Source organism: Canis lupus, chromosome 31 (genome assembly GCF_011100685.1).
Source record: "Canis lupus familiaris isolate Mischka breed German Shepherd chromosome 31, alternate assembly UU_Cfam_GSD_1.0, whole genome shotgun sequence".
Lineage (NCBI taxonomy): Eukaryota > Metazoa > Chordata > Mammalia > Carnivora > Canidae > Canis > Canis lupus.
In genome coordinates this window covers 13,390,003-13,409,017 of record NC_049252.1, presented here as the reverse complement: position 1 = coordinate 13,409,017, position 19,015 = coordinate 13,390,003, and the positions used below count along the sequence as shown (strand labels likewise).

General features: G+C 35.9%; 1 long non-coding RNA gene across 2 annotated transcripts in view; it reads right to left on the bottom strand.

Annotated features, from left to right (window-relative positions):
* Positions 1-19,015, bottom strand: part of LOC119867042 — a 134,989-nt gene that overhangs the window by 105,882 nt on the left and 10,092 nt on the right. The window contains exon 1 of one of the 2 annotated variants that reach the window (XR_005382151.1): positions 12,521-12,968. The exons of the other annotated variant lie outside the window; for it this stretch is intronic. This is a non-coding gene — a long non-coding RNA (uncharacterized LOC119867042). Of the gene's footprint in view, positions 1-12,520; positions 12,969-19,015 lie in introns of those variants that run through there. 2 annotated transcript variants of the gene reach the window in all.

The window sequence follows — 19,015 nt, the reverse complement described above, 5'->3', positions numbered from 1 at the left end:
TCTGCACCATAAAAAAAATGGGGAAAAGTGGCCCTCAATACGCTCATTCCCAGAGAATATTTTAAGTAATGAATATTCTTGAAATACAGAGGAGACTTGCATGTGCCACTTGAGAAACACTCCACTATCACCCTTTCCCTCACTCAAGTTTCACAGTATCAAAAGGACTCCTGGAGCCTTAAACTCTGTAAAATTTATTTACCTTCCTGCATAATTTCAAAAATAACCTATATCCTGACAGTAATTCTAAAACAAAATGTCAAGTAAGGATTTTGGTCAAGGAAAGGCACTTAAAGATAAGAGAAATATATTTCCCTAGTTAGAGCTTCAGGGGCTCAGGGAATGATGCTGATCTATCTTTTGCTGTTTCATATTCAGAATTGGTTTTCAAAATATGGTAATTTGTGGCTACAACAGAAAATATCTCTACTTCTCTCAAGTTCAAGTCTTTCAGAGACGTCATGGCTCAAACCCTGACAAAGTTCTTGCCTTGTCAGATTTTAAGTCCCTTAGCTAAGGAGATCAACTCTAAGTGCTCTTTGGAGCTCATCAAATGATTCCCAAGGATTAATAATCGATAACACTCAGTAAGCAAAATACAATATCTCTTGAATTACTCACTAACATAAAGTATCCCAGTCTTTTCAAATCTATTTTATAAAATGTTTTGCCTGCTTTTTCATTTCTATTCTCACTGCCTTAGTTCAAGTAGCTCCCTGCTACTCTCATCCTTAATTTCTACTGTATTCTGAATGCTGCCTTCTTTCTCAAGCACATGCTGCAAATTTTAAAATGGATCCTCAACTACAAACAAGATATTTAAGACTTGTCTTGTGGTCCCAAAATACCTCTCAGACATATTTATTTCTATACCTATTGCAGACTCTCATATCCTGCCATTGAAAACTACTTGTTGACATGTCACTTTTCATATAATGCCTACCATCTCTGTCCAGTGATGAGTCCCTATCTACGTACCAAGCTTTGCTCAAATATTGCCTTTTCCAGGAAGCACTTCCTTTGCAAGAGATTCTTTATCCCATTATTATTGAAGTAAATACATCTAGTCTTGCATTAATACAGTTATGTATAGTTTTATCTAAGAATTTTGAGGGCAGATACTGTGTCTTGGTTATAGTTATAACCTCCACAACAAATGATTCCAAGCTTTGACATACAACAGAAATGTGTTAACTAAGTAAGCAGTTAGTATGCTTCTTGGGGACACACAGAGATGTCATTTCCCAGATTCACTAGAACAAGGTATGATAATGAGCAGAATGTGGGTGGAATTGATGTATGCAATTCCAGGTCACGACCATAATGTCCTTCCATATGTGAGTTTATAATGTGAATCTGTGAAACTTGATGTTGGTAGAGTTGCAAGATGGAAAGAACCTGAGTCCTTGAATCAATGAGCAGAAGGCTACCCAAGGCACACTGCACTGGACTGTGCTCTGAGTGAGTTCTAAACTTGTAAGATTCTGGGGTTTTATCTATTACATCAGCAAATGTAGCCTTTCTAGCATAGGTCTGCTGACTGGTTAGCCAACTCTTACAATGGAGAATAGTAAATAATGTGACCGTGTCCTTATTTTCGGATGGATTTGCCTAAATGGCCCTACCTGGACTAGAGTGGCCTTCTCCTCTTTTTTCCAGTGCTTAACTCATCCCCATGCTCCTATTTGGATCTAACGAACAATTTCTCTATTTGGATACTATTACTCTCCAAGTATTTGCTACATCTGTATGAAATTGGTCTCTCGACCTTCTGGCCAGCATTGGAAAATCTGTTTGGCTAGACTTCTAAGTCTTTAACCATATGCCCCAATCCTTCCCATCACTCAAGGCCAAGCAGATGTCTTGGTCTTACACAAAGTTTATTATCAATCCTTTCAGAATGTTTTCATCTGGCTTTGTATTGCACTTGGTAACACTTTATACCCTGGATGAGTCTTCATATTATGCCATTTCCTAAAAAGAGTTAAAGGTACTCTGTTAATCCCAATGCCACTCAGATACTGGTGAGCAGGAATTATGACAAATATTCTCTGTAGATCGCAAAGCACCTGCCAGAGTAGCTGGAAAGAGATTAAGGATGTAATGACTCTGTTCCTGGGTTGCTGATAGACATGTCGCATTCTTCTCCTAAAACAAGTTAAAACATTTTGGCTAATCCCAAAGAAATTAATCTGGATTGTAGTTATTATTTGAGAAAAAAATTAAAAAGAAATGAGATATAGTGTGATTATAAGCAACAGTCATACTTTCTGCAAAATGAACTGAAATGATCAAAGAGCTTGAGAGAGGCAACCGTGTTACCTTTGCAATCCTGTGTCTAGCAAGTGAGGAAAAGATTAGATATTCCAAATTCATGATGAATGCAAAATTTTCCCTATTTTAAAAAACTGAATCCCTTGGCTTTCAAAGCATTAAGGAAAGTCAATCCCCAAATTTTCCTAAAGGATTAATATTAGTTTGAGATTACATGATTCGTTAATATATTTAAAATAAAAATTTCAAGGAAGACACATGCTGGTTTTCCTTTTTAATGCCACGTTGTGGGATTTTCAAACACATAATTCATTTTGTCTTGATTTAATTCAAAGAATTTCAAAAACTGATAGAGATAAAATGTGAAATATAACATTTCACAGTATCGGTATGTATTTATATCCTTTATATCTACCAATCTGTGTGTATATGTATGTATGTATCAGTATCAATGTTGCCTTTCTAAACCTCTGTTTTATAATTAGCCATTTTTAATCACCCAACAAATAATTAAATTGATCTGCTAATGCATAACAGTGATGAAAGGGTTAATAACTAAGTATTAATAATTTTTCTACCCACAGGGGAAAAGAATTCTAAATGTTGATTAAAGTGTCCTAAACCTAAATGGCTTGGGCCCTATTCTTGTGATATTTTTCCCTACATAGTTTCTAGCGCATAAATAGTACAAATGCATATTAATTGTAAAAATCTTGCTACAGTGTGTTGTGATATCCTGCCATCAGGAACATATGAAATCTAATCTTACTAATTTACATCTAACTGACAGGAAAATATTGATTGAGATGATGACAGCAATAAGAAAGCTAATTGTAGATGGATATAAGATATCAAAATTTAGCATAGAAGAAAGATACCGGTGTCAAAGAATGCCATATTTAGTTTCAAAATTTAAATGTTTACCACTTTTTTCTTGAGAGAGACATTTTACAGAAACAAAGGTAAAATTTCAGCTGAGCAGAGGACTATGTCAGCAATTGAGTGTAGTTTGGGAGAAACTTACAGCAACAAGAAATGGTAATACAAGTAGAGTGACAATGGCAAGATAGTAGAGACCTGATGGAAAATGGGAATTTCACTCCAGTGAAATGTGAATGTATAATTTGGCTATATCTTGATCAGAGAAGGCAGACAAAAGAAGTTAATGCAACCCAAAGGCCAAAAAGAAATCAGCCATTTTAGTCTCTTTAGAGGAAAGATAAACTAATAAATAAAAATATTCCGTAGAAAAATAAATACAAGAAAGAATGGACTTGCTTACAAACAAGTAAACAACAGCAAGAAAACCTCAAAAGGTCGAAATTGGATATATCTTGGAGTAATCTGAGAACCAGAAAATTAGCAGAACCGATGCATAGTTTCACCAAGAGATAAAAACTAAGTTTCAACAATATCAAGATGGTACTTTCAAAAGGCAAAAAAAATCTCAATAGTTCTGGCAATGGTTTCTCTATATCTGATGTCATTCCCGATAAAAGGTGGGGATAAAGATGGGAATATGCAAAAATCCAGATATAAAGGATAAAAAAGGGGGGGGCAAAACTCAGAATCCACTTATCAAGATATATATGCTATGCCAAGAAAGGCTGACTGCTCTATGAGGTAGCATGTATGGAAGAATGAAATATAAAAGATGATGTACGTGATGCTAAGCATTTAGTAAATCAGTTTATAAACCATATGTTCCCCCCGCCCCCCCAGAGATTTCCATTTCCCTAGTTATTACATGAAGTTAAACAGTAATTCCACTAGGGACTGGCAGATGTTAAAGAAAAGTCAAATAACAATGCAACAGGGATTCACTTAGGATTTTAATTTCTTAGTGCTTTTATAATTTGTCTCATAACTGTGACAGTGTACATTCCTGTACATTCCTACTGTACAACTGTGTACATTCTGACACAACAACCTTCACAACAAAAATAAGAAAGCCAACTAATTAGGAATTTGGAATTTTTTACTATTAAATTTTAAAAGAAAAAACTTATCTTGAAAACTATAATACGAAACACTTTCTCACTTTTCAAACTCAGGCATAATCTAGAACTGGGCATGTGGTTCTCTAGTCAGTTCTCTTCTGAAGGGCTATTTCTTTTGCTTTGTGTAATAAACATTGTGTTTCTTTACCTAAACTACTCTCATTACCATCTTCTCTTACCTAGCACAGGAGGACTATTCCACTAAACTTTGTGTCTTACACAGTTTATTATCAATCCTTTCAGAATGTTTTCATCTTGGGAAAACCCCAGCAAAGATAAATTCCATGACACACTTCTCTCCTAAACTTGGGCTTCTCATATTTGCTGGAAATTTTCATAACAACTTTATACCTTCATAATTCTCATCAAGAACCGGCTGTAAAAAACAAAAACAAAAACAAAAAAAACCTGATGTAGCCCATACAGCCTGCACTTTCAGTACTTTTCCTGATGTCTTACTTAGGGAAAAATGAGGTCATCACATATGAACTATCTACACCTTTCTTTCTAGTGCTAGGACCTGCAAACACCTCATTTCTGCAAGCATCTTCTCTTCAGGATACAATCAACGTCAATTTTCTCCCCAAACTCATTAAGAGGATAACCCTACCTTAGTACTGAAATGTCTCTCCAATTGCAGTTCTCCTTATCCTATTCAACTAATTTTCTAGGCTTGCAACTCAAATGCAAATTCTCCTCCAAAGAGGGAGATCCCAGTATTTTGTCTTTGAAAGGATCCCTTTCAGTTTTTTTTTTTTTTTTTTTTTTTTTTTTTTTTTTTTTTTTTTTTTAAAGATTTTATTTATTTATTCATGAGAATACACAGAGAGGAGAGAGAGAGAGGCAGAGACACAGGCAGAGGGAGAAGCAGGCTCCATGCACCGGGAGCCCGACGTGGGATTCGATCCCGGGTCTCCAGGATCGCGCCCTGGGCCAAAGGCAGGCGCCAAACCGCTGCGCCACCCAGGGATCCCCCCTTTCAGTTTTTTAACATAATAGATCTCTCTTAACTATTACATCTAAAAATAGCACCTCGGGATCCCTGGGTGGCGCAGCGGTTTGGCGCCTGCCTTTGGCCCAGGGCGTGATCCTGGAGACCCGGGATCGAATCCCACGTCGGGCTCCCGGTGCATGGAGCCTGCTTCTCGCTCTGCCTCTCTCTCTCTCTCTCTCTCTCTCTCTCTGTGACTATCATGAATAAATAAATAAAATCTTTAAAAAAAAATAAAAAAATAAAAAATAAATAAAAATAGCACCTCTATTCTTTTACTTCATTCTCTTCTTCAGTATTTATTACTTCCTAATATTATATCATATATTTGTTAATTTTTTAGCATCTATCTCTCCTTTCGACATTATAAACTACTTAGGAGCATTTTTTTTAACCTCTCTATCCTTATTACACAGAATAATGACCAAATATAGCAATCCCTCATTAAATGTTAAGTGACTGTCTAAACCTATATAACCGCCATGTTTTCTTTTTTTTTTTTTTTGATTTAGAAAGTTGGTGTGGCAACTGCTAGACACTCTCCCAAAATTCATTCTCCCCTTTTCTGAATCACATGGCCTCCCACGAAGAAATTACATTTTCTAGCTTCTCTCATATCCCATTATAGCTGTATGTCTAAATTTAGATGAGTAGAATAGAGCGGAAATACCCTATATAATTTCTAGGCTGTCTTCAACTTAAAGACAGACTGTTATCCCTGAAATGTGCTCTTTTCCTCTTCCTGTTGTGAGCTCAGCTGTCCCTGCAAACCAATCAAAGCAACAAGGCAGAAGAAACCTGTGTTCTTGAATGATCTTGAAGAGCATAATGACTCTACCAGCATACGCTGGCTTCTAATATGAAAGAGATAAATTTCTGTTTTATTCAAGGGACTTTATTTTGAAATTAGTTTTTGTATAGCTACTAAGCCTTTAACACTCTCAGCACCTATCATTGTTTCTGCTATTTCTCTGGGCATTCTTTCTGTATCTTCTTTTGAACTCCTCTCTTTCTCCATCCACTGCTTAAATATTGATTTTATTAAGTATTCTTTTCTAGCCAACTACTGTTCTTTTCTCTGAGTTTTATTGACATATAGCATTGTATAAGTTTAAGGTGGATAACATAATAATATGATACATGTATATGTTGTGAAATGATTACCACAATAAGCTTAGTTAACATCCCTCACCTCACATACTATTTTTTTCTTATGATGAAAACTTTGAAGATTTACTCTCTTAGCAACTTGCAAATACAAAATACAGCATTGTTAATTATAGTCAACATCCCCAGTACTTATTTATCTTACAGCTGGAAGTTTATACCTTTTGACCACCTTCATCCATTTCCTCTCTCCATTCCACAGCTCTGGCGACCACCAATCTGTTCTTTATTTCTACAAGTTCAATTGTTTAAAATTCCATACATAAGTGAAGTGAATACACCATACATGTAGTATTTGTCTTTCTTTGTCTTACTTAGCATAATGTAAAGGTTCATCCATTGTTGCAAATGTCAAGCTTCCTTTCTTTTTTTATGACTGAATAATCAACTATTGTTCTTAATTTAATCTACTGATTCTTGAATTTTTTCATCAATGACAAGTTGGGAAATACACATACACACACCCATACACACAGATCGGATATAAACATTGGCAATTTATAGACAACCTGAAACTTATTTTTGGTGGTAAAATAAATATCTTGGGCTACCATACGTATCTCATAATACAGCAATTCCACTTTTGGATATATACCCTATGAGAAATTCAGCATATATTCACACACACACACAGCATATATCACAGTGTTCTTTGCAATGTTATTTGAAACAGCAAACACTTGGGAAGAACTTAAAGGCCTCTTAAATATACAGTGTAGATGATCTTGACATTCTATTCATACATCTTGCCACTCACACTGTCCTTATACACTGAGGGTGTTTTACATAAGCACTTGCCACTCTGTGCCTGAGGATGCTCTTGGGACAAGAATATGCTTGGGTTGCCATGTGGTAAGCTGGAATTCTAGAGCTAATGGCTATAGGATTAAACTTCAACCAGTGCCAGGCAAGAGTTTTGTATACATACATACCTCAACTTCCTTGTCCTTGATGGATAAACTCCAAAGTGGCCTACCAGTGTCAATCATATGGTAAGAAATGTGTAGATGAAACTGGAGAAAGAATTAAGAATAGAAATACCTAGAAATAAAATCAGCATTTCATAAAGCTTAAATGTGTGGAGAGAGAGAAGTATACAAAAGGCAAGCTTTCATGTCCTAATTCCATTTTGGGCAACCAGGTAGATGGCAGATTGAGACCAGAAAGGTTTCTGGCAGAGAGATAATGGTTCAGATTTGGATATGTTGCATGTGAAATGCCTGTGGCTAATTGGATCTACTGATTTAAGGTTTGGGAGACAGAAATAGGATAGAGGTTGGTTAGTAATGGTATGTGAAGTCATGGTGATGAATGAGATGAACAAAGGAGAAAGGATAGTGAGAGAAGAAAAGGCAGCCAAGGAAGGAGCACGGAAGCTCATGAATATTTAAGGAATGCACAGAAGAGGTTCCTACAAATAGAAATGAAAGAGAAATTAACATGGTGGAGGGGAGCCAGTGGTAAGAGAGGAAAATAAAATGCTGATTTCATAAGCATTCTACTCATGGGCATATTGGCAATAGTTTTTTCGAAACGTGTCTTTCTTTGTTTTCAAACTCGAAGACTAATTCCAAGCTGCCTCTGCTTCATCTCCAGTCTCATCTTTCTTCAACCTTTTGGTTTTCAGAAACTCATTTTCTACACAGCCAAATGTATGCTCTGCTGATACTATAGATTCGAATCCTGGTCTGTCAAAACCTTGGTCCGTCAAAGTCTATTTTACACTTCTATTACCGTTTATTCACTACGTAATTAGTAGCATCTGGTTTTGTTTGAGTTTTGGTTACTTTTCTCCCCCGCTACAATTTGCACATTTGGTATAGTTAAGCACAGAACTAACTGCTGTCCATACATTATCCCATTCAATGCTTAGGACAGCCCTATGGGATAAGCATTGCTATTAATATTTTTGATAAAGAATATGAAATTTTTTGAAAAAATGGGGACTTTTGAAGGAATTAAAGCTTTGCCTAAGGTAATGTAGTTCATGAGTGAGTTAGAATTTGAACTCACATTGTCTGATTTCAAAGCCCCTGGTTTGGGATGCCTCTTAAGGCGGCATTGCAAGAATATGGTTTGAGTTCTCTGTTTTTGGTTCCAACATATAACAAGAGTAGACAAAATATTGACCGGGATCATGCAAAAATTATATCAGAAACAAAGTAATATCAGAGATAGAATGGAAACAGAAAACTGTGGTGTACCAGCTGGCTTGGCAAACATTGCCTTATATCTCTGAGGTAACTGAGGTGCCACATTTGCCCCACAGGGAGTGCAAATTAGTGCCAAGTTTACTGATTAAAACCTGAGTGTGAGTTTAACAGGGAGCTGAATAACAGGTTACACCCCTGGAGCCATGGTTGACACAGAGCTGCTTACTTACATAAGGAGGCCAGAGGTGACAACCATATTCTGACAATCAGCACCTGGGACAAATTGCTATTTGACTTCGTGACTTAGATCTATAATATTCCCATTACCAAAGATTCTGAGTTGGGGGTGGGGAGGGTGTAGGATCCAACTCTATGATCATAGGACTGGGAGAGAGAAAGAGAGAGAGAGAGAGTGACAATTATTAAAAATCCTCTCACTCAAGTTGAGCCTGAAAACCAAAATTCCAAGACAAGTGAAATCACACACACACACACACACACACACACACACACTGGGGAAGAAAAGCAGGCAATAATCTCAGATGATATGAAAATAAAAGATCAATTTCAGAATTTCAAAATAAGCATGTTAGTATCCTTGAAGAGACAAAGTGAGATATAACGTTCAATAGAATTTACTTATTAGAAAATAAGTACAGATAGAATGGTAAAAGTGCCTATGTGGAAAGAACCAAACAAAATTTCCAGGAAAAAACTATACAGTCAAAAACTTCTAATGGACGTAGTCAAAATAAAAATTAGTAAATTGGAAGATATCTCTGAGTAGTTTCCGAAAATGCAACAGAGAAAGAGATATAGAATAAGGTGAAAGAGAATTTAAGAATATGTATGACACATTACAAAACTTCTACATGTATCTACCAGGATGTTCCAGAAAAAGAGATTAGAACTAATGGCACAATAAGTAACACTTGAAAAGAAAATTCCAGAGATTCTACAATTAAGAAAGATGTGAGTTCTAAGATCAAAGTATCTAGAAAGACCAAACAACCACTATGCTCTCTTCCTTCTAAGAAGAGTAATAAAAACTATACTGCCATTCTCTAGGAAAGCCTTTGGAAGATTCATCCTTTGTTACAGATGTTAGAATCCAATCCTAGAGATTCTGCTCTATATTTTGATAGAGTAAATCATCTTTAAAAACCAGTTGATGAATATAATTGAAGTGAGAATAGAGCAAGATTATATTCATCCACACTGAAACAGATGTCTCCTGCTATAAGGGTGCAGAAAACCCCTGAAATTTAGTGACCATGAGAATTAAGGAACTAAGTAAAAAAGTGTCCAGGCCACTCAACCCCTCTCTGTGAACTCATAAGTGCAAACACACACACACACACACACACACACACACTCCAATCTGGTTGTAATATAGTAGTATAAGGGGAAGTACAATGAATCGCCAATATGTTTTATATATAAATAAGGGAGAGAATCATATACTAATTTGTGAATGTATTTCCATTATTTTCTATTAATCTAATAAATAATTCAAACTTCTGTGGAAAGTTAGCCTTATATAAGACAACACGTACCTTCTTAAAATCATGGTTTTAAAATAACGCTAAGGTTGACTCCAGTTTTTAAAAGACTCCTTTGCTTCAGTAACCAAGTAAGTAAATATGAACAGGAAAGATGGGAGATAGTAGTTTAAGATTAAATTTAGGAAAACTACCCAGTAGATCTTTCTAACTTGTTTTTATCACAATTGTATACTTCCATTAGAAGGAACCCCATTCTTCTGCAGACCTTCCTTACAGCAGAGTAACTTCCTGAGTTGTGGTTAAACTTTATAACTGAGGAAAATAATGAAGTTCCCTTTAATTTTTGGTCTCTGGATTGGTTTGGAGGAAATAGGTAAGGAGCCAAATGTTTTTTGTGTTTTGTTTTTGTTTTACAAAAAAAAAAAAAAAATGATACCAGAAGGAGAAATTCTCAAAAGGCTAATCTCTTCACAAAGCCTCCATAAACACTCAGCCACACTTTACAAACTGAGACATATTAAAGGAAAAACCCAAACAATTTACATCTCCTTTCTTGACTATTCATATTAAGATCATAACAAAAGACCTTATTAAAAACACCTTGTGTGATTTTAACGAGAACATAATTTTTAAAACCTCAAAACGTTCATGCCAACAAAAACTTCACCATTTCCTCTCAAAAAAGGCCTTTACTTTCATGCAGCACTAATGAACAGCTAAGAATGGTGTATATGAGCAAAAGAAAGAATAGATGTAACAGGTGACAAACATAATGAACTTGTTCTCTTAGGACAGGATTTGTCAGTCACATTTTGCAATTGTTGAAAGAAGCTTATATCAAATCATAGAAGTAGCTAAAAAACAATTATCCTTTTGTACATAAACTATGTATTCTTTATACATGGTTTCTCTATTAAAGTCAAGACTATGACTTGGTTCTGCAAAAGTTGGTAGTTTTCCATAAATCTTCGGAAAAGAAAGGCTAAGTAATGCTTCAAAAATGCCCTGTAAGCAAAAACACATTCATTCTTCCTTAAAAGCTTTCCTTCCTTTATTGTAAAGTTTACAGCTTCACAATCACTCTAATATATTTTTTCCATTTATTAATTTAACTTTAGCGGATAGAAGCCATAAATTTCAAAATATAAAGAGCTTACTTTTGTTTTTAAAATGATTATTCAAAATTTCTGTTACAGAGCCGTTCTTTAAAAAGTTTAAATGAATGTGAAACATGGTAACAACACAGAACTCTGTATTTTATCAAATCAGCAGTGTGGAAGACACATTTTTCATTTCATTCATTTGGTAACATCTACTGCAGGCACCTTGTTAATAAAGTTGCTTTTTAAACAAAGTCAACAACAAAGATGAGGTTGTGGCACTTATTAAAGTTGTAGTACTGAATTTGCAGTTTTTGCAGAAGAACCTCTTCCATAATATTTCTAGGAATACTCCCTAAAGGCTCTGATTTAAAAAAAAGGAAGAAAAGGAGAAGAAGAAGAAGAAGAAGAAGAAGAAGAAGCAGCAGCGTATTTAAAATAGGACTGTAACTATGGCTAAACAAGGAATTAAGCACCAGTTACTCTCTGAAGTATTTTTTTCCAGGAAAAGCAAGCCAACTCACTTCCAACATATTTGCACTGAAGTAAAAGCTATTCAATATTGTTTCAAGATACTTAAAATTCAAACAAACAAACAAACAAACAAACAAAACTGGGTGCAAAGTTTCTACAGTGAAATGTGAGCAAACAAGACAAAAAAGAAACAAAAGAAGTTTGCATGCTGCTTCTCAAAAGAGGTTTCAACAGTCCTTGGCCAGGAATAACACACATAAACCATAAGTAGGCAACTGCTGGAATCAAGACACTTACTTTTTAATATGTAAGGACGCACTGTTTTTTTTTTCCTATTTTAGGTTAAAAATAAGAGGACACCCCAGTGAGTCCCGCTGGCAGTCAGATAAGGCACAGGCCCTGACCCCTTCCCTGGCAGGAATTCTCACACAAAGCTCTTTTCATCCAGTCTGTGCTACATATTCCTGAGATAAGGCAGCAGAACACGAAGCCGAGGAGAGGAGCCCCAAAGTTGGACTAAATGAACTGTTTACATATACTCTGTCCCACCGTCGCTCCTTCATTATCTATTCCACAGATGATTTGCCTAAAACAATATTTATCCAGGTTGAAGAGAAGCACGACTGAAACAAAAGGACAGTCTTAAGAGAAAGGACACGCGAGACAATACAAATATTGTATTTCTCCGTTAGCATTGCCAAGTTTAATGTGAAATCAAGCAGAAGCAAAACCAAATCACCTAAGAACTTAAAAGAAAGGCTCTCGCTCTCGTTTCCCTCGCAGCACCATCGATTCCTTTACGTGCCTCCCAACACAGACAAGTATATTTTAAATAATAGCTTAAATCTGCACTCACCATGCGAAAGCCACAGTTGCGTAGCGTAAAAGTGTGCTATTTTCTGCCCCTGTTCCATTTCTGTTTTGCCTACAGTTGTCCAACACCCAATAGCCCAGAGCTGCCACCCAGAGGCCCCTTCCACGAGCTGGCTTATTTGCCTGTCAATCTGAGTCCCGGCTTCTGTATTATGCAGCTGTGCACTTTGCTGAAGTTCTAATATCATTTCCATACGCTGCCCACCGCCTCAATAGGTAATTTGTTCTCTCAATTCAATAAATTACTCAAATCACCTTTCGGGCAACTCTCTGGGATCAGGCTTTAAGTTGTTCACCTTCAAATTAAGGAGTTCTTGGTAAGAAGTGGGTGGAGAGAAGTAAGCTCACTACAAGGGAATTCAGAGAGGAATCAGAAGGCAGAGAAACTTCCTCTCTTTTTTCCTTCCTTGCTCGCTGAGCCGCCAGTGCCTCTCTCACAGAACTAAGGAATGTGAAGGGAGGACGCAGAGAGGCCCCGCCAGACAAGCCTTTCTCAATCAATTAGCTTGCAGCCATTACTTGTGACCTTAGGTCACACAGCATAAGTGTGTGGGGTGTGCCTTCGGGGGTCCCAAGGCTACTTATTACAGCCTAGATAACCAAAACTAAGCAGAGGCTAAAATCTAGAAATCCTTTTAATAGAAAATATGCCAAAGATATGATGTGGACCAAAGGTGAATTCCAAGTTTCTTTTTTGCAGACACAACTACTTCATTGGGTTCAAGATATTTTTTTTTTTCTATTAAGAAACCCCAAATAATATACTTGTTCCCTGTTGGATCAGACAGGATTTAGAACAAAGTAGTGAAGTATTTCTTTTACATTTATATTTTATATCCTCCAAGCTGAGAATATAGAAATGACAAAACAGCTAGTCTATCTATCCTACGGTTACAGGCACCAGTTCATCATGGTTCCAAGGTTTTGTTTTGGCTTTTTAAAGACACTGACTTTTACCAAACTGCAAAGTTAAATTACTACAAACTAAGTTCTCTATGCTAAAGGAAATCAAAATCATACCACTTTGGGCAACAGGTATAGCTATTTTAAACCCTTCCAAGATTACATATTATCTTAATGTCATGATTTTTCTTTTCTTATAACTACTTTAATTAGGATCTCATTTGTTCTCCAGCTAAGACAAATGCGTCCTCTCTTTAATAAATATCAACAAATGAGAGTTCAAAATAACACAAAACAAGCAAACACTAAAGAGAAAAGCAATCATTTATAACTATTATTCTTCTTGCAGAAGACTCTCTTCCATTCCAATAGAAATTAAGGGTTTCTATTTTCTCCAGGTTTGTTTAAATATCATACATTAAGTTTGGATATTTCTCAGAAACCCTTCAAAGATAATAGCCACCATCATCAAAAAGTTAATGACACAGAAATATCAGGGAATTTTATCTCAAATCAAATTCATGCTACTGAATACTATAATTCAATTAAGGAACACATGTTTTATAGTGATTATATTAGACAACCGCCCTCCCCCCACACACAAAATAGCCATCATGCAAAGATGGATTTGGCACACTCACATTTTCTTACCCTAGTTCCTTGGTGATGCCACAAAACCTCATCTGGTGCTGCACTACATAGGAATGACAAAATTCCATATGGATGGCAAACTTAATATCTCTCTCTCATTAACCTTTACTTGGTCAACTGAATTGTCTTCAAATTGGACATTGTTTGGCTTTAATAAAACAAGCCAAAAAATCCAAGAATGAATAAGATATGTGAGGGAAACAGGATCAGAGAATACTATATAAAGGATAGTATCATTTTATAAAACTGTAGTTTTGGGGATCCCTGGGTGGCGCAGCAGTTTGGCGCCTGCCTTTGGCCCAGGGCGCGATCCTGGAGACCCGGGATCGAATCCCATGTTGGCTCCCGGTGCATGGAGCCTGCTTCTCCCTCTGCCTGTGTGTCTCTGCCTCTCTCTCTCTCTGTGTGACTATCATAAATAAATAAAAAAATTAAAAAAAAAAACTGTAGTTTTGTAGTAACAGAGAAGGCAGTAATTAGGGTAATAAAATCAGTTATGGGGGGCACTTAGTGAAGAAATTAAGGGTTTCTATTTTCTCCAATATACAATAGGAGTCACTAACAGGTTTGGAAAAGGAGGTTGACATTCCCTCTACCTATGTATAAAAAATAAAATAAGTTAATGCAATGATTGAATCAATATGTTACACAGCAGAAACTAATACGTTATGTGACAATTGTACCTCTAAAAAGAAAGTTGAATCTCCCTCACAAATTCTTCCCATGTAGTAACAATTTTTTAAAAGTTTAATAATAATTATAATAATGGCTTAACATCATTTGGTGGTTCAATGGTGGCTGTTTTGAGAACAAGCATTATTCAAAGGCATTTGGGGCTCAATAGCCAACAGATATCTAGAATATGAAGAATTCTAATTACTGCTTGAAAGATACCTAGTCTTTAGAAATTTCTTTGACTCAATGCCATTCTGTAATTCTATGTTCTATTTTCATCTCTTATAAAGAACAAGCTTTGTTTGTTTGTTTGTTTGTTTTTTGTTTTTGTTTGTTTCCTTGATTTAAGACCAACAACTAACTCCTCAGAATCAGTCAACAAAAACACTGTACTTATGCATGGACATCTACAATCATTCAACTCAAGGATCTGATCTCTTGCAACAGAGTTTCTACATGTACCAAACAAAGGGCTTTCAGATAAATGCAGAAAGGTCACCAATAACCTACTCAAAACACAAAACATGAACCAACATTTGAAAGAGCTTTGCTGATGTCACAGTAGATAAAGCATTTTTTAATGGCCAGTTGAGTAAAAGAACCGCAGACATTTTTTAATTACACACACCTTATGATAATAATCTCCTTTGCCAAAGTGTGGTATCTTACGTTGAAAAGATCACTACCAAGGTGCTTTTGAAAATAAGTTTGTCAACTTAACCCCACTCAGTTTCCATCTGAGTGAAAAAAAAAAGTCTGTTACTCAAGATGTCATGGTGATTTAATCAAACACAGCAGATAATTTTTTGCTAAATTCATCTAAAGTATTTTAATAGCTCAGATAACTTTACCGTCAAAATTCCTTCAGGTGTTTTTCAATGTTTAAATTAATTAAAAGGGCAAAGTGATAGGATATAATTTTTCAATATGATTTTATAAAGACATAATTTCTAAGCATTACATAGTAACAACAAAAGCCACATATTATGTGGTGCTGACATTTCCCGTGGTAATTCTTTTGTGCATCTATGTATTTTTCCCTAATCATCTGCCATGCTTTGGAAGATAGTCACTTTGGGTTGGAAGAATAGACAAACCAAAATCAGTACTGAGAAACATCGCTATCAAACTTTTAGTTTTCAAGACATCTGATTAGCAGTCTGCTATCATAAATTGCTTTTACCACACTTTCTGTTAAAACACCTACAGAGAAAAACACATCTTACAATAACTCTAAAAACTAAGATTAATCAAGGCAATTTCTTTACCATCCCTCTAATGTTAATGCTATTGGACTAAGAAAAAAACAACAGGTGTTCTATACCCACAGACAGATTAATCTTATTTATTTGAAAGTCAAGAAAGTATTTCAACATTTCTTGATGAACTAAAATAGATTCATGGACCTCTTCCACTGAAACCTTGGATTACCATGATATCACTGGGTTTTAATAGAAGGTGTTGCTTCTTGAGGTACATGGAGCAGTATCCTTATATTACCATCTCTTCTTATTTTGACATTAGTGTCTGAAAACAGGAAGGAAGAGAAAGGACTGGCAAGTGACATATTACATCTCCTCAGATTTAGTTAAAGCAATGTAGGTGGTAGCCAGGGTAGGAAGATGGTGGAAAGAAACATGTATTAGAAAGTGTAGCTTTTCCTGCTTGTGAAACAAGTTTGAGGATATAGGAGACCACCTCACTTTAGAGAGCAAAGTTAAACTCCACATCTGCTTCCTAGTCTCTAGCTGGGAGGTCTACACACCAACCTGTCACCCAGCTGGAGTAACAGGAAGGGTATTTAACCAGCATAAATAGGTTTTAACCAGCAAGAAGTGAGGAATAAGAAAACAACAGGTGTCATCTGGTTGTAAACATGACATTGGATCTAGATCTAGGCTGATTTATGGTTGAGCAAATAGAAAACAAATATAAAGTGAGGGCCTACATAAAAATACAACAGAGAAAATGGGAAAAGATTATCAAAGGGACAGCAGTTACTGAACATATCATCTATTAAAATAAGTGAGAAGAGGCATTTTATTTTATTTTGTTTTATTTTATTAAGTAGGCTCCACATCCAGTGTGGAGACCAATACAGGGCTTAAACTCACTATCCTGAGATCAAGACCTGAGCTGAGGCCAAGAATCAGATACTCAACTGACTGAGCCACCCAGGTGCCCCGAGAACAGGCATTTATTTTATTTTTTTATAAGATTTTATTTATTTATTCATGAGAGACACAGGGGGTGGGGCAGGGACACAGGCAGAGGGAGAAGCAGGCTCCATGCAGGGACCCGACGTCGGACTCGATCCCAGGTGTCCAGGATCACATCCTGGGCTGAAGGCGGTGCTAAGCCGCTGAGCCACCCGGGCTGCCCGAGAACAGGCATTTAAAATAGAATGCATGGGGGATCCCTGGGTGGCCCAGCGATTTAGCGCCTGCCTTTGGCCCAGGGCGCGATCCTGGAGACCCGGGATCGAGTCCCACATCGGGCTCCCTGCATGGAGCCTGCTTCTCCCTCTGCCTGTGTCTCTGCCTCTCTCTCTCTCTCTCTCTCTCTCTCTCTGTGTGTGACTATCATAAATAAAAAAATAAAAAAAAAATTTAAAATAGAATCCATGAAGACATGACCCCTATATTACCAGACAAGAAGGAAATAAAATGGAAATATTCACTTTTAGAAAGAAATGAGAGTCATGTGGATTAAAAAAGAATTGAAGTAAGGATAAGAAATGATACTGAAAAATCATGAGTGATCTGGATGACAAAAAGGTAGGGAGACAAATCTGAAGTCTAAAGCAATAGTATAGGTGAGCTTGGGTGAAGAAATCTTAGAATATTCTACTTCATGCATATTTTGTCTAAGATATCATAAAACATAAGGAAAATCTGAAAGAATACTCTGAAAAAGGGAAAATGTCAATGAAAATGAAAAATTTGAACACAATGCATTTAAACACTTGCACATGATTTTAAAGAAACACTTTAGTGAGAAATATAAAGAAGAGACACAGATAAGTCAAAGAAGGAATAAAAAATGAAAATTAAACCAACATTGAGATTTAGTACATTTTTTCTATTACTTAAGAATTTTGAAATGAATATTCAAAGTGGGTTATTCTATGCTTATGAATGTTTAACTTGGAACAAGCTTTCTGGAAAGGAACTAGTGTATAGGTACCAAAATTATTACATGTTTTCCTTTTTATTTATCTATGTATTGAAAAAATATTTATTAATCACTTACTATGTGCCAAGTACTATTTGAGGCACTGTTTTGTTTGACAAAATAGACTAGATTTCTGATCTTTATTTAATGTAGGTTCTAGGATGTAGAGAAAGACAATAAAATAAGCATAACATATTAGGTATTATTGAATACTAAGGTGAAAAATAATGCAGGATAAGGAAATAATGAATGATTTTGGAAGTGCTGGATATGACATTATGTTATATAGGTGCTCAGGGAAATGTGTCTCTGGTGTAATAACATTTGACCAATAATCTAAATACAATGTAAGGGTCCAACATGATAATACAGGGAAGAAAACACTTCCAGACAGGCACCTACCCATGAAAAGGCTCAGAAGTGGGGCATATTATGGGGGTTCCCAATAATATTATATCAAGGATATACTATGTCAAAAATTCTTTTCTAGGAAAGTCAAGATCAAGACTCTTTAGTAAGAAAGTCTTCAGTGAGACAAATCAACATTTTTGTACAAGGCTGTTTATAATTGTTTACAAAATTGAAAATAAGAGTGTATCTATTTTATGATATGGTATTTTATGTAGCCATTTAAACAAAACACAGAATCAGACCTATAAATACAGAGAACAAAGTGATGGCTGCTAAAGGGAAGACATGAGGGCGGGGTAGGCAAAATGAGTAAAGAGGAGAGGCGGATGCAGGCTTCCAGTCATGGAATGAGTAAGTCACAGGAATAAAAGGCACAGCATAAGGATCACAGTCAGTAATGCTGTAATAACGATGTAACAGGACAGATGGTAATTACACTTGTGGTGAACATAGCATAATATGCAAACTTGTCAAATCACTAAGTTGTACACCTGAAACTAATGTGATATTGAGTGTCAAGTATACTGAAATAAAAAATTAAAAAATATATAAAATAAAATCAGCTTAAACATTTGTGAGATATGAATTTCAGGTAAACAGAGGAGAAATAAACCCCAGAAAATATATGATTCAAACTTTGTGAGATAGGTATCTCTGAAAATAG